This window comes from Podarcis liolepis (assembly GCF_965112155.1).
Source record: "Podarcis liolepis genome assembly, chromosome: 4".
Lineage (NCBI taxonomy): Eukaryota > Metazoa > Chordata > Lepidosauria > Squamata > Lacertidae > Podarcis > Podarcis liolepis.
The window spans coordinates 28,000,755-28,013,486 of NC_139558.1; the positions used below are offsets into that span (position 1 = coordinate 28,000,755).

The 12,732-nt window shown below is 41.3% G+C and overlaps 2 long non-coding RNA genes across 7 annotated transcripts in view; one reads left to right on the forward strand and one right to left on the reverse strand.

Moving 5' to 3' along the window:
* LOC310706058 overlaps window positions 1-12,732 on the reverse strand; it is a 346,770-nt gene that overhangs the window by 259,258 nt on the left and 74,780 nt on the right. The gene's annotated exons all lie outside the window — the stretch shown is intronic.
* Window positions 716-7,295, forward strand: LOC310706088. Its single transcript, XR_014525656.1, has 2 exons — window positions 716-821; window positions 6,949-7,295. It is a non-coding gene; the product is annotated as an uncharacterized lncRNA (long non-coding RNA).

Genomic DNA, 12,732 nt, shown 5'->3' on the forward strand with positions numbered 1-12,732 from the left:
TTATGGATGACTATGTTGCGATCATTACAAAATACTACTAACCAGGAAGGAAGAAAAGGAAGGAAGGAAGGAAGGAAGGAAGGAAGGAAGGAAGGAAGGAAGGAAGGTGAGACTATTCTGATCTTCCTACATTAATCCAACATAACAATCACCTAATGAGCCCTGTCAGCTGAAACGTGCAAGGACTTTTGCTTGTGCAATGGGGCTTTCCCCTCAGTTTCTCCACCTGCAATCCTTATGCCCCTCAAAATTGGCTGTGGGGGATCAGGGGAACCCCCCAGAATAGTGCATGGGGGGAGGAGAGGGGGAACTGTTCTGTCTGGCAAACTCAACTGCTTGCAGAGACAGAACGTTTGTCATAGAGCAACACTGAACTCCACCCATAAGCACTGTGGGAGCATACAGGGGTGGCAGGTCCTGGTGGCCGAGCCTTTTTGGACCCCCTGAATATTTTGGGGGTGGAGCTGCCCCCCCCAATATCCAAAAAGCACAGAGCCAAAACACAGAGCCAAGCAGTGGGTGGCTCCTTCTTTTTCTCTTCCTGCTGTGGAGGGGAAGGAGGGTCGAAGTGGCCTCCTGGGGGCAGTGCCAGGAGGTGGCAGAAGAGGCTAGCCATCAGCCAATTAAGCTGCGCAGCCCCACCCCAGCTCCTCCCAACATCCTGATGTCAAGTGTGACATCACAAGCACAACATAACCCCCCCCACACACACACACACACAATCGTCCTCACAAGCTGGTGCCTCTGAGAGCAGAAAAGCCTTAGACTGGAATTATAAAAATCCATGACCAAACTAAAAATCATGGACCAAACTAAAACAGGTAAACATCATTTTACCCTATGGATTGTTTGCACACACAGCCTTCCTTCGCTTCCTCTTGGGGTATATTTTAGAGAGCAACTAAAGAGAGCAGTTCAGCTTGAGAAAAAGCTCTCATCCCACCTTCAAAACGAAAGCGCTAAGCTCAAGGAATTAAGAACTGCATCTTCTCCTGTTGTCGGCTTCATTTTTGCACTGTTTTCTTGTTACTGTTCTTATAATAAAACTAATATAATATAAGAAAAAACAAATCAGGGGGTTGGACTAGATGACCCTCAGTGTCCCTTCCGACTCTATGATAGCACCATGAAATAATAAGAACCATAACAGAACAGCAGAAATGCCATAGAAAACTATATAGTTTAAAAAAATAAAAAATAAGTAGGAGAACATCTCATAACTAGAGCACCTTGATGTAAATGGCAACTCCTTCATAAGCTGGCATTGTCAGGAGCTACAGGTGGTATACAGGCCATTTGGCCATGTGTGGCAGAGAGAGAAAACATTTTCCTTTATATTTCAATTATTATCTGCCAAGCCCTCCAGCATATGCTCAGCTGGAATTTATCAGGCTTGGTAGAGGCTCTTGTTGAGCTGTGTCCCTAAGGTGATTCACCAGCCACATGAGTTCCTGAAGGGAGAGTGACCCAGTTTCACACGATGCTGTGTAATCCTTGCATTTTATAAAATGGCTTATAAGTGGACATTGTAACTCCAGCATCCAATAGGATACTTGTCCTGTGACTTTTATTATGGAAGGAAGTAGCCAAGTTGACTCTTGGACAAAAAAGTTTCACATAAACAAACTAAAGAAATATTATTTAATACGTCTGTCACTTTGCCTGTTTTTATAGCCCAGCCATCCTGCTAAGCACAGATGTAACCAGTTGCCATGATGCACCTGCTTGAATGCAGGTTATACCAAATTCCTATAGAACAGGGTTGGGAAGAGAGATGGGAAGAGCAGAAGGAGGAGGCAGGGAGGGGTGTTGTACCCTTCACTTTGCTCCTCTCTGAAGCCACTTCTCCCCAAGTCACCCTCCCACTTCTCCCAGGGAGGGTGACTTCCATAAGTCAGGTGGCTATAAAGAATGGCTAGGGAGAAGACATTCAATGGGAAAGCACTGGCTGAGAAAAGTTCAAGTAGCCCCTCCTGCTTGCCTCTTTGGCACACATACCAAATCCTCCAACATTTCTCCATATTTAAAAACAAAATAAAACATTAAACATTAAAAAAAAAAACCTCCCTATATAGGGCTGCCTTCAGATGTCTTCTAAAAGGTTGTAAAGTTACTTATCCACTTGGCTTGAGGGTTGCATCACCCTACCCTCCAACATTTATCTGATAAAAATAGGGAAAGAGGGACATTCTGGGATTGAATCAGAAACCAGAACGGCTTCTGTAAATCCAGGACTGTCCCTAGAAAATAGGGAGACTTGGAGGGTCTGGCATACACATACCTCTTATGTGCATTTGGCAACAACTGGACGGGGCATAGCCCAGTGGCAAAGCATTCACTTTGCATCCAGAAGGGTCAAAGTTCAAGTCCCAGGTAGGGCTGGGAAGGACCCTGGCCTAAAACCTCGGGCAGCCTCCGTCTGTCAGTGCTAGATAATGAAATCTAGAGGAAGCACTGGTCTGACTTGAACTGTAGTTTTTTAAGAGTTCTGGGAATTGTAGGTCTGTGAGGGAAACACTGCAGTTCCCCGGGTGAGATTTAAATGTACAGTGTGGATCTGCCCTCAGTATAAGGCAGTTTCAGATGTTCATAACAACCAGTTTTTATATCTATCTATCTATCTATCTATCTATCTATCATATATCTATCTGGGACACTGGTGGCTTGCTGATCAGAAGGTCGGCAATTCGAATCCCCGCGACAGAGTGAGCTCCTGTTGCATGGTCCCAGCTCCTGCCCACCTAGCAGTTCGAAAGCACATCAAAGTGCAAGTAGATAAATAGGTACTGCTACGGCAGGAAGGTAAATGGCATTTCCGTGTGCTGCTCTGGTTCACCAGAAGCGGCTTAGTCATGCTGGCCGCATGACCCGGAAGCTGTTTGCGGACAAACGCTGGCTCCCTCAGCCTATAGAGAGAGATGAGCATTGCAACCCCAAGCATTGCGGAGCATTGCGGAGTTGTCCGCGACTGGACCTAATGGTCAGGGGTACCTTTACCTTTCTATGTATCTATCTATCTATCTATCTATCTATCTATCTATCTATCTATCATCTATCTATCTATCTATCTATCTATCTATCTATCCCCAGACACTGAAGTTTAGTGGGTAGGAATACCACATCCTTCAAAGCATCTCTTAAAATAAATCTCCTTCTATCAATCGATATTTTCATGTCCTAAGCAATTACACTTGGCAAAACACTCATACATTTCAAGCAAGGCTCTGACCTGCATTCTAAGGTATTGATTTAACTTGAAGTATAACAATGTGGAATCAAGGAGACCCCATAGAAATTATGCAGATTATATGTGTGCGTGTGTTTATTTTTACTTATTTGCACGTGTCTCTTAAGATACTAATTACACACATGCACAGACACGAAATTTGAACTTTTCAAAGTAATTTGTTGTTGTTGTTACATTTCTATCCTGTCCTTTGACCCAAAGGGAACCCAGGGCAACACCTTGTTGGTTGTATCCCTTACTATTCTAGGTCTTGTTAATCAGAATTTAACCCTACTTAGGGTTTGTTGTTACAAAAGTGAGATTTGCGGCATGACAGCTTTAAAACTTGGTTTTAGAAAGGGGGCGGGGGTTGGAATTAATACTTGTGAGCATACACAAAGTGGGAAATATTTAATTTAAAGAAGGGAGAGACAACTTATTCGTCCTGTAGCAAGAGCCTCTTAGGAATGGGGGAGAAGTGCAATTCAATCAGCATTTCAAGGTGTATCCACCTGTACTTTCCAAAACAGTATGCACACCAAAACTCAGCCACCTTCAAAATTTAAAATTCCCTAAATTTTGTAGTCCAGTTCATCAGCCAAGTAATGTGTGCAAAGATGCATATACTAGTATAAAGTGTGCATAAAATACTTGTGAAAATATTTGTGAAAATAACACGCAAAAATGCCTTATATTAGGTAAAATTGCATGCAGAAATTAGGAGAAATTTGCAGTAAAATGCTGATAAATTTTTGCAAGGGCTTAAAGAAATATATGGTGCACTAATGGGAAAATGGGAAGAAACTGAGACACACCAAAATCAACAGATTTGTCCATCCCTAGAGCCCCCTAAGCTAAACCACCTTGGGGCTGGACTCTCCTGCCCATGGTGCCACTCCTTGCCCCCACACATTCAGATCATATTTCTCCCATCAGAGAGTGGCAATGGCCAGGCAAAATGCAAGACCCCTCAGACATACCTTGTGGGCTGGCATCCTTCTCAATAAAACCTCAGGTAAAAGGCACAGGAAACTAAAAGATTGTCTCAACCCTCTACATGCCCAACCAATCACTGCACCTGTAGGTGCCATACCATTTGGAGGTTCATTCTGCATGATGTTGGAACAGGTGTTTAGTGTGGTGGCATCCATCCTTTGGAATTTGCTCATGTTACTTATCCAACAAGCACCATCTGCTTTGGTTTTTTGGGGGGGTCTTCTAAATATATTCCACTTTCAACATGCTTTGAAAATGAAGATCATTATCCCAATTAGTATACGCACAGTATTGGATCTGAATTGATTTTATGTATATATGTACTATTTTTGTTATATTGTTTCATTTATGTAATTGTTTTAAGTTTGTGTGTGTGTGTCTGTGTGTGTGTGTGTGTGTGTGTGTGTATGAGAGAGAGATGGTGCCCGCCCTGTGGAATGCCCTCCCATCAGATGTCAAAGAGATAAACAACTACCTGACATTTAGAAGACATCTGAAGGCAGTCCTGTTCAGGGAAGTTTTTAATGTGTGATATTTTGATGTATTTTTAATCTTTGTTGGAAACCACCCAGAGTGGCTGGGGAAACCCAGCCAGATGGGCGGGGTACAAATAATAAATTGTTGTTGTTGTTGTTGTTATACCGTTCATAAAGGAATTCAGTAAATAATAAAACAAGAGAGGAGCCAAGGGCTCCCAATTGGCTAGCATTGCTGACTTTTTTCATGCTCACCCTGCCAAACTCACTTATTTTTCCATTCATTTCATTGAAGTCCCACTTAGCTACCCCATGGCTATCCCACTTAGCAAGGAAAGATAGCTATAACCTAAAGGGTCCTTCAAATTACCATTTCCCCCCCATTGTGAAGTGAACCTGCAACACCACTGGGCAGGAGACAAACTCGGTCTTGAGAAGAGTCCTATATTTATATTCAGAAACTAGAGTGAGTTTGAGATATGGTGTTGTATGCTCTGTACATACAATGGACCAAATTTCACAAGACTAGAAGTCACATGGCTTGAGAGCTGGTACGCATGACTGACACCATCTGCCCAGGGGACACTGCCTTCCTTGGACACTCACATTTTGTGATATCTAGACCTGGTTGTTTGGGGAGGGGCTACTCCCCTTGGCCAGTGCGTGTCTTGTGTGGCAACAACAGCAGCAACGAGGAGAGGCCATTTTGCATCAATGTTCTGCCAGCAAGGACAGCCTCCTTTGCCAAAGGTTCTGAAAGTCAGAAGGTGCTGATACCTTACCAGGCCTAAAAGGTTTAAGGAAGTGTGTAGTAGAGATTTTATTAAGTTTTAGATGGTTTTATTATGTAGTTTAAGCACTCTGAGAACTTCTTCTTGAAAAGCGGATAAATAATGATTTAAAAAATCACCTTGTGGAGAATAAAGCCCTCTATTTAACCAAATGAATGCAGCAAAAATACCTCCAATACAGAAAAATGGCACAAATTTCTCCATACTTCACTGATCCAATTATCAAATTAGCCTTCTCCCATAATAGTCCCTGTCATGGAATTTACTTTTTATGAACTGCAGAAACCAATACCTATTTTTTTGAATTTTGTACTGCATTCTTCACTTTGAAATGAGAGAATCACAGAGAGATTTCAAAATTCAAACTGTGTGGTTGGGACCTATAGAAATCACTTTACCTATCCTGAAGGGTTTGCATTATGATTAGTTGGTTTGACAAATTCTGGGATATTAACTGTCCCCAAAAGAGATTGTAAGGCTCTATGACTGGGTCAGCGACCTTTCACCTTTAAAACTTAGGTTGCCACGGCAACTAAAATCAGCCTCATTAACTGGATAAACTAGTGACAAATATAAACGGTTGTTCTGCAGCTAATTAATCTTTTGAATTGTAGACCCAGTCCATTTACACCCATGTATAGGATTCCATTCACGGGAGATTTTTTTCTTAAAGCAAAAAAAAGATGAAGCTTTAGGTCAAAAAATATGCTGTTTTGTGTCAATTTTTACATTGGTTTTTAAAAAATAATAATTAAACACCAATTTGCATTACTCAGCACTGTAGCAAGGAATGGCGTTCCTCAAGGTGAATTCAGCATGATAATCACGCAGCCTCCCTTTTTAATGCACTGTTTGTTTATTTTATTCCCCCCCCAAATGATAAATAATAATAATAAATTCGAGTCCTCCTTTTGTTTAGAGAAATTCATTTCCTTGATTGGAGGGCCAAAATGAAAGATTTATGGATGCCTGTTTCTCATTGGGAAGAAGGAAAGCGATCTGTTTGCAGGAGTTATATTTTCAGGCACTTTGCTGAGGCACCCCAACCCCCCTCGGTTCCTGACTGTAAAATAAGAAAACTATTACCCAGCTGGGGTAACAATAGGCTCCCACAGTGCTTTTCTGCTCAGACCGCAGCTGCCAGTGAAAGTGGAAACTACAACAGCAGGATAACATTCTTTTCTTACAGCCTGTTTCTATGGACAAGGAGCCCTCCCACTGACTCAGTGTATTTTCTATGCAAAACTGCAGAAGAAGTGACATTTTAAAAGTTTTGACCTTTGTTGTGTGTATGTGTGTGTGTTTTAATAAAAAAAGGGGGTTTCTCTCTTGCGCTTTCTCCCCCCCCCTTTGCACGAACCAATGTATACATTTTGCAACCTGACAGCATGTCTGTTAAGAGTAGCAATAGTCATTACTGTAATAATGAAATGTTTCAAAATTTGAAAATTTTGTGCAGATAACCTTTGTCTGGGAAACAGTCGCAATGTGGAAGGTGGCTCTACTTCTGTGATTGTTGCGGGGAAAACAGACGAAGGGGACAGACATCAAAAGAACCTTGGAGAACAGCACTGCTCCTAGTTTTTATGGCATTCCTTTGTGATTCTTAATACAACTGTCTAAAGCAAAAACATAGATGATCACTGAATATTTTGGAATATATTCAGGGAGTGCGAGTTCCCAAAATCTGATGGCATGAGTTCTGGTGTTGCTGCTTTAAAAAGAAAGAAAGAAAAAGCCAAAGCTGTTGGTAACATTTGTTTGAAATTTGCAAATAAATGTTTGTGTTGTGCTGTTTTCTTCCAACTCTGGAACAAGTGGTAGTCCCTGGGGTGGCAGAAACTGGAAAGAAAAGAAATCAGGCCAGATTGGCAGTAGGATATGGCAGTTCTGCATCTTCCAGCATGTTATTGTCTTTTTTTCTGACCAACTGCCTAGAGTATAGCTTATTAAAGATCCCATAGCCAGTGGAAATTTTTGCAGAAGCTCATCATGACAGCCCCATGATATCCCATAGTAATACCTCAGATAAGGGAGCAGTGGTGATCCATTATATATACCTCCTAAAGAGCAGCAGTACATAGAATAATACCCAATTTATTAGGCTCAGCTGACAGTAATAGTATATTGAGCTAATAAAGGGTGGAACTAGCATGTTGGAGTTGGGCTGGGAGAATCTGGGGCAACATCTCTGTTCAACCACATGGCATGACTTCAATCTTATGCGTAAAGTGATGCTTACTTCTGCTAGCTTTCAGTCAACTTGTAAAAGACAATAAACGAAATATCTTCAACCACCCGAAATGCAACCTGTAGCTTTTTGTTAGAAATGCAATCCATTTAAATTGGAAGTCCATCAAAAGAAAGGCATATCTAGGCTCTGCTGTATTATTATCCCCATTCTCTGACTTCCTCCATGCTAATCCATCACAAACAATAGCAAAACTTGAAACAGTACACAATATTGTACTGTTGGTGGGTTACATTTTGCAACCCACCCTGGACTTTTTGGTGAAGAGTGGGTAAGAAAATAACAGCAAAACCGTCATCACTGAAAGCCTCATTGTCACATTGAATTGCGAGAGGAAGGCAAGTTGGTAACGTAATTGCTCCTGCTCTGAAAAAATCCTGGAGATGCGCTACCTCCCCCACCCCAGCTCCCAGTACTTTCTCCACTATACAACTGCCCATAGCTGTGGCATGAAGCAATTATAATGGCACAATCCCATAAGCCACGGCATCATCAAGTGCTATAGGGAATTTGCCCTTTACACAGCTGCTACATGCTGGGTCAACATTTTCGTGGAGTTATGCACCAGCAGCAGTCATTTCCAGCTCAGACCTCACAATCATATATGTGAAATTAGGATTTTATTTTTATTTTTTTGCCTCAGTGTGCGTCACCATTACACTTGCTTACACTGAATCACATTTGCTGCTTCGATCCCCTTTCACCTTGTTTGGAGAGATTTATTTGTCTATTTTGGAGCTCCTTGCAATCCCTTGTTGTTTTTACTACCCTGAACAATTTGGTGCAATCAGCAAACTTTGTCACCTCACTGCACACCCCTATCTCCAGGTTATGAACAAGGTAAAAAGTACACGACCCAATACTGATCCTTGAAAGACCCTGTTTCTTTCATCCCTCCATTGTGAGAACTGTCCGTTTCTTCCTACTTTCCAGTTTACCAGTACTTTCTTCCTTTAACCAGTTACAGATAGGTAGCCATGTTGGTCTGCCATAGTCAAAATAAAAAAAAAATCCTTCCAGTAGCACCTTAAAGACCAACTAAGTTAGTTCTTGGTATGAGCTTTCGTGTGCATGCACACTTCTTCAGATACACTTCTTCAGATACAGTTTTTACTGAGTTCCTTAGCCTTCTCTTTGGTTAGAGACTCACTGTTCCTCCATGTCAACTGCAAATACTGACACCTGGCCTCAGCTCTTCTCAAGGACTGCTGCTGGAGTCTTCCTCTCTCTTTGCATAACTTCTTAGCTTCTACCTTCAGTGATTTCAGCATGAAGGCATTGGCTTTCCCCTCTTCATCAGCTGCCTGCTGCCACAACAATTCCTCAGCTCCTAGTCCCTCTCAAAACTCCAGTTGTTTTACCTGGAGACAGCAGCTGCTTCCAGCTCCAGCCTCTAAACTTGGATTTCACCTCTTCATAGTATCTTTTAAGTCCCTCAATAAGTCTCCCAAATACGGACCAACTGACTCTTAAGCAGTCCTGAGCCTTCATGTGCATCGTCTCCAGTGCAAACCCTCTAACTAATAGCCAGAACCTCACTAGAGTTCCAAAGCTTCAATGGTTCAATAACTATGGACCATCACTTGAATGGAACACCCACCTAACACATCCTGACCTACTATATAGTAATACCCCTCCCCACCTTCTCACTATATAGAAGGGTCTGGCAACTTCTGTTTCAGTGTATCTGAAGAAGTGTGCATGCACACGAAAGCTCATACCAAGAACTAACTTAGCTGGTCTTTAAGGTGCTACTGGAAGGAATTTTTTCCTTTAACCAGTTACTGACCCATAAGAAGATCTGTCCTCTTATCTCATTACTGGTAAGCTTACCCAGGATTCTTTGGTGAGGGACTTTATCAAAAGCTTTCTGAAGGTCTAAGTACACAGTGTGTACTGGATCACCCCAATCCACGTGCTTACTGACACTCTCAAACAACTCTGAAAGTTAGTTAGACAAGACCTACCCATGCTGAAGCCATGATGGTACTTCTCCCGCAGGACTTATATATGTTTGACAATTCTAATTTTAATAATGCTCTCCACCACTTTTCTCAGAGTAGATGTTAAACAACCAACCTCTAATTTCCCAGATCCTCCCTGGATTCCTTTTTTTTTTTAAGTGTTCTATTTATGTTTCTCAGATATGGGGGCTGAACTTACAAACAAGTACTATATCTTTGTTAGAAGATCAGTACATTAAATTCTTTTATACTCTGCACTGAATACCGCCAGACCTAGTGACTTTGTACCGGTTCCTCAGACTACCTTCCTGAGAAAGTTATTTCATCTTCCGTGATGAAGTATGTAAATAATTCGTTCAGTCTCACTGCAATTACCTTTCTCCCTTGGCTCCTTTTTACCATCTCCCTAGCCAGTTTCCTGCTCCTAATGTATTTAAATATTTTTATTAGCTTTAATGTTTACAGCGACATGTTCTGTAAATTCTTTTTCTGCATTCCTTCTTGCCAGTTTGCATTTCTTTTGCCAAAGTCTGTGCTCCTTTTGGCTGTCGTCATTTGGAAAAGACTTCCATTTTTGAAGCCCTGCCTTTGAGAGCTTCCTTGATGCAGCTCATGAACTATGCTGGCATTCTCTTGGCCCTAATGGTACCTTTCCTGATCTGAAGTATACATCCTACCTGAGTTTCTATTGTTGTTACTCCCAAGCATTCCGGAGTGACTGGGGGGAAAGTATATCCATTCTGAGTTCTCAATGTAACACAGCATCCAAGAGCTTGTCTGGCCATAATATACCACTGCCCAGTGGACACAGCTCCTCAGTCTACACAACTATTGAAAGTGTGTGTGTGTGTGTGTGTGTGTTAGTTTCATAAAACGTTTGAGCAATTAATTGAGTAGGGCAACCTTGTCCAACCAGGTGCCCTCTGGATGTGTGGGACTACAACTCCCATCATTCCTAACTATTGACCATGCTGCCTGGGGCTGATGGAAGTTGGCATTCAACAACATGTGGGGGAGCACCAGGTTGGGTAAGACTGAACTAAGGCATGGAATTTAGCAGAGCAAAGGTCTTCTGTAACAAATAGCATAAAATAATGATACACGCATAGGATCAGCGACATTTGCACAGCCAATGTATTAAACAGGGTATTAATTGTCTTAGATTACCCAGGTGAAAAAAACACAGCACTATGACTGATCCAAAAAGTGGGGGGACTACATGATCAGGCTACATACAGACACTAAGCAGCAAACGGGAAACAAGAGCACATCAACTTCTCAGTAAAAAGATGATAAAAGCTTCCTAAGAAATAGAACACAAAAGAGGAAAACAAACAGAACAGAAATCCAAATCTATCAACTCTTAGAGAATAAAACTAATGAAGTGTTATTCAATACTTATAGGGAGTAGGCAGAAGTCTAATTTTAACTTTGACCACCTACTCAGGTCTCATAGCAACAACCCCTTGGCTTTCTTTCACAATATTTTAAATGGACTTGCAAAATAGTGAACTTGCTTCTTTTACAGATGCACCTTTGCAAACATAGGTTTCATATTTTTGCTGGGTTGGGGGAGGCACATGCATACATTCTCATTAAGTTCACTGTGCTTGGATCATTATTTTTTCACAAGGGGAATTCATTTCATAGGTTCATCATACGAGATAGCGACAACAAAAATAACAACAAAAATCCTAGTTCACACATATCACATTTTCCGTGGAAGTTATATTTGACAGTGTGATTTTTCTTCAGCAGCACAACCACGGATGCTGCTAGCAATTAATAGAGCTAAAGGAAGCAAATAAGTAAGTATCCGACACACAACAGAGTCAAATGGAGGAATGAATGAAAACTGTACCCCAGGAGCGGTTCATTAAATCAGCTCATTTAGAAGTCAGAAGGAGGTGGCATGGAGGTGGCATAATGCTTAAGAAGTTCACCCATAAATATATAATTAAAACCAACAACAAGTTCCTGATATAGCCAAGCTAGTTATATAAGATCTTACAAAAGCTTCACATTGTTTTCTTTTCTTTTCTTTTTTCATTACTTGTTGTTCTTTCCGCTTAAAGTTCACTCAAGGTCAATAACAGATGAGTGAGTGCTCTTCTAGAAAGATGCAGGTACAAGTGAGACTTTCAACAAAACACAGCAGTGCGGAGTAGGGCTGGCCAATATTTGGGTTTCAACATTGCTATATATCACCAGCTAAACATTGTGATATACTGATATATCATGATGTCTGAAACAAGGATGGAACTAAAACAGTAGGGCTTGGTGATATGTGGTTTTTCCACTTTGCAATATATCACCAGCTAAACACCTGATGACTTTCCCCCAGCAAATGCCCCCCACATTTGTATTATGATGCAAACGCTGTTTTAGGAACCCCTTGTTTGCATCTTAGGCTGCAATCTTATATCCGCATGCCTAGGAGTAAGCCACACTGAGTTCAGTTAGACTTACTTTCAAGTAGACATGCATAGCATTGTGCTATTAATGATTGGTCCTGCCCTCACTGCCTCCTATCACTTAAGCTGCAATCCTAAATATACTTAGACTGGAGTAAATTCAACTCACTAGGGCTTATTTCTGAGCAGACATGTGATAGGACTGGACTCTCCATGCATTTTCCTGCATATTCCTGCATATTCAGGAGCACCATACACAAAACTAATCAATTGGAAGACAAAAGTCATGATGATTTGTTACTTATAACAAATGTGTCCCACATTTTATCATTGTCCATCTGCTTTAGAGGTTTCTTAGCTTTGTTTACGTAGTTTCTATCGAATCCAGGATTCAAGGATATAAAGCACAGCCTGCAATCATAGGTACACAGATTCTGCTACTGCAGCTAAAATGAGATTTTAACTCTGGCAAGTGAAGCACAGCTTCTAGACTATTTTAAGAGAGGAACCATACAAACATCAAAAGGTATAATGAGCCTTATGTTTTATTCATATTGGGTGATATTGGGCCTAATCCTGTGAGCCCTTGCTCATGTGAACAATGCTTAAGACTT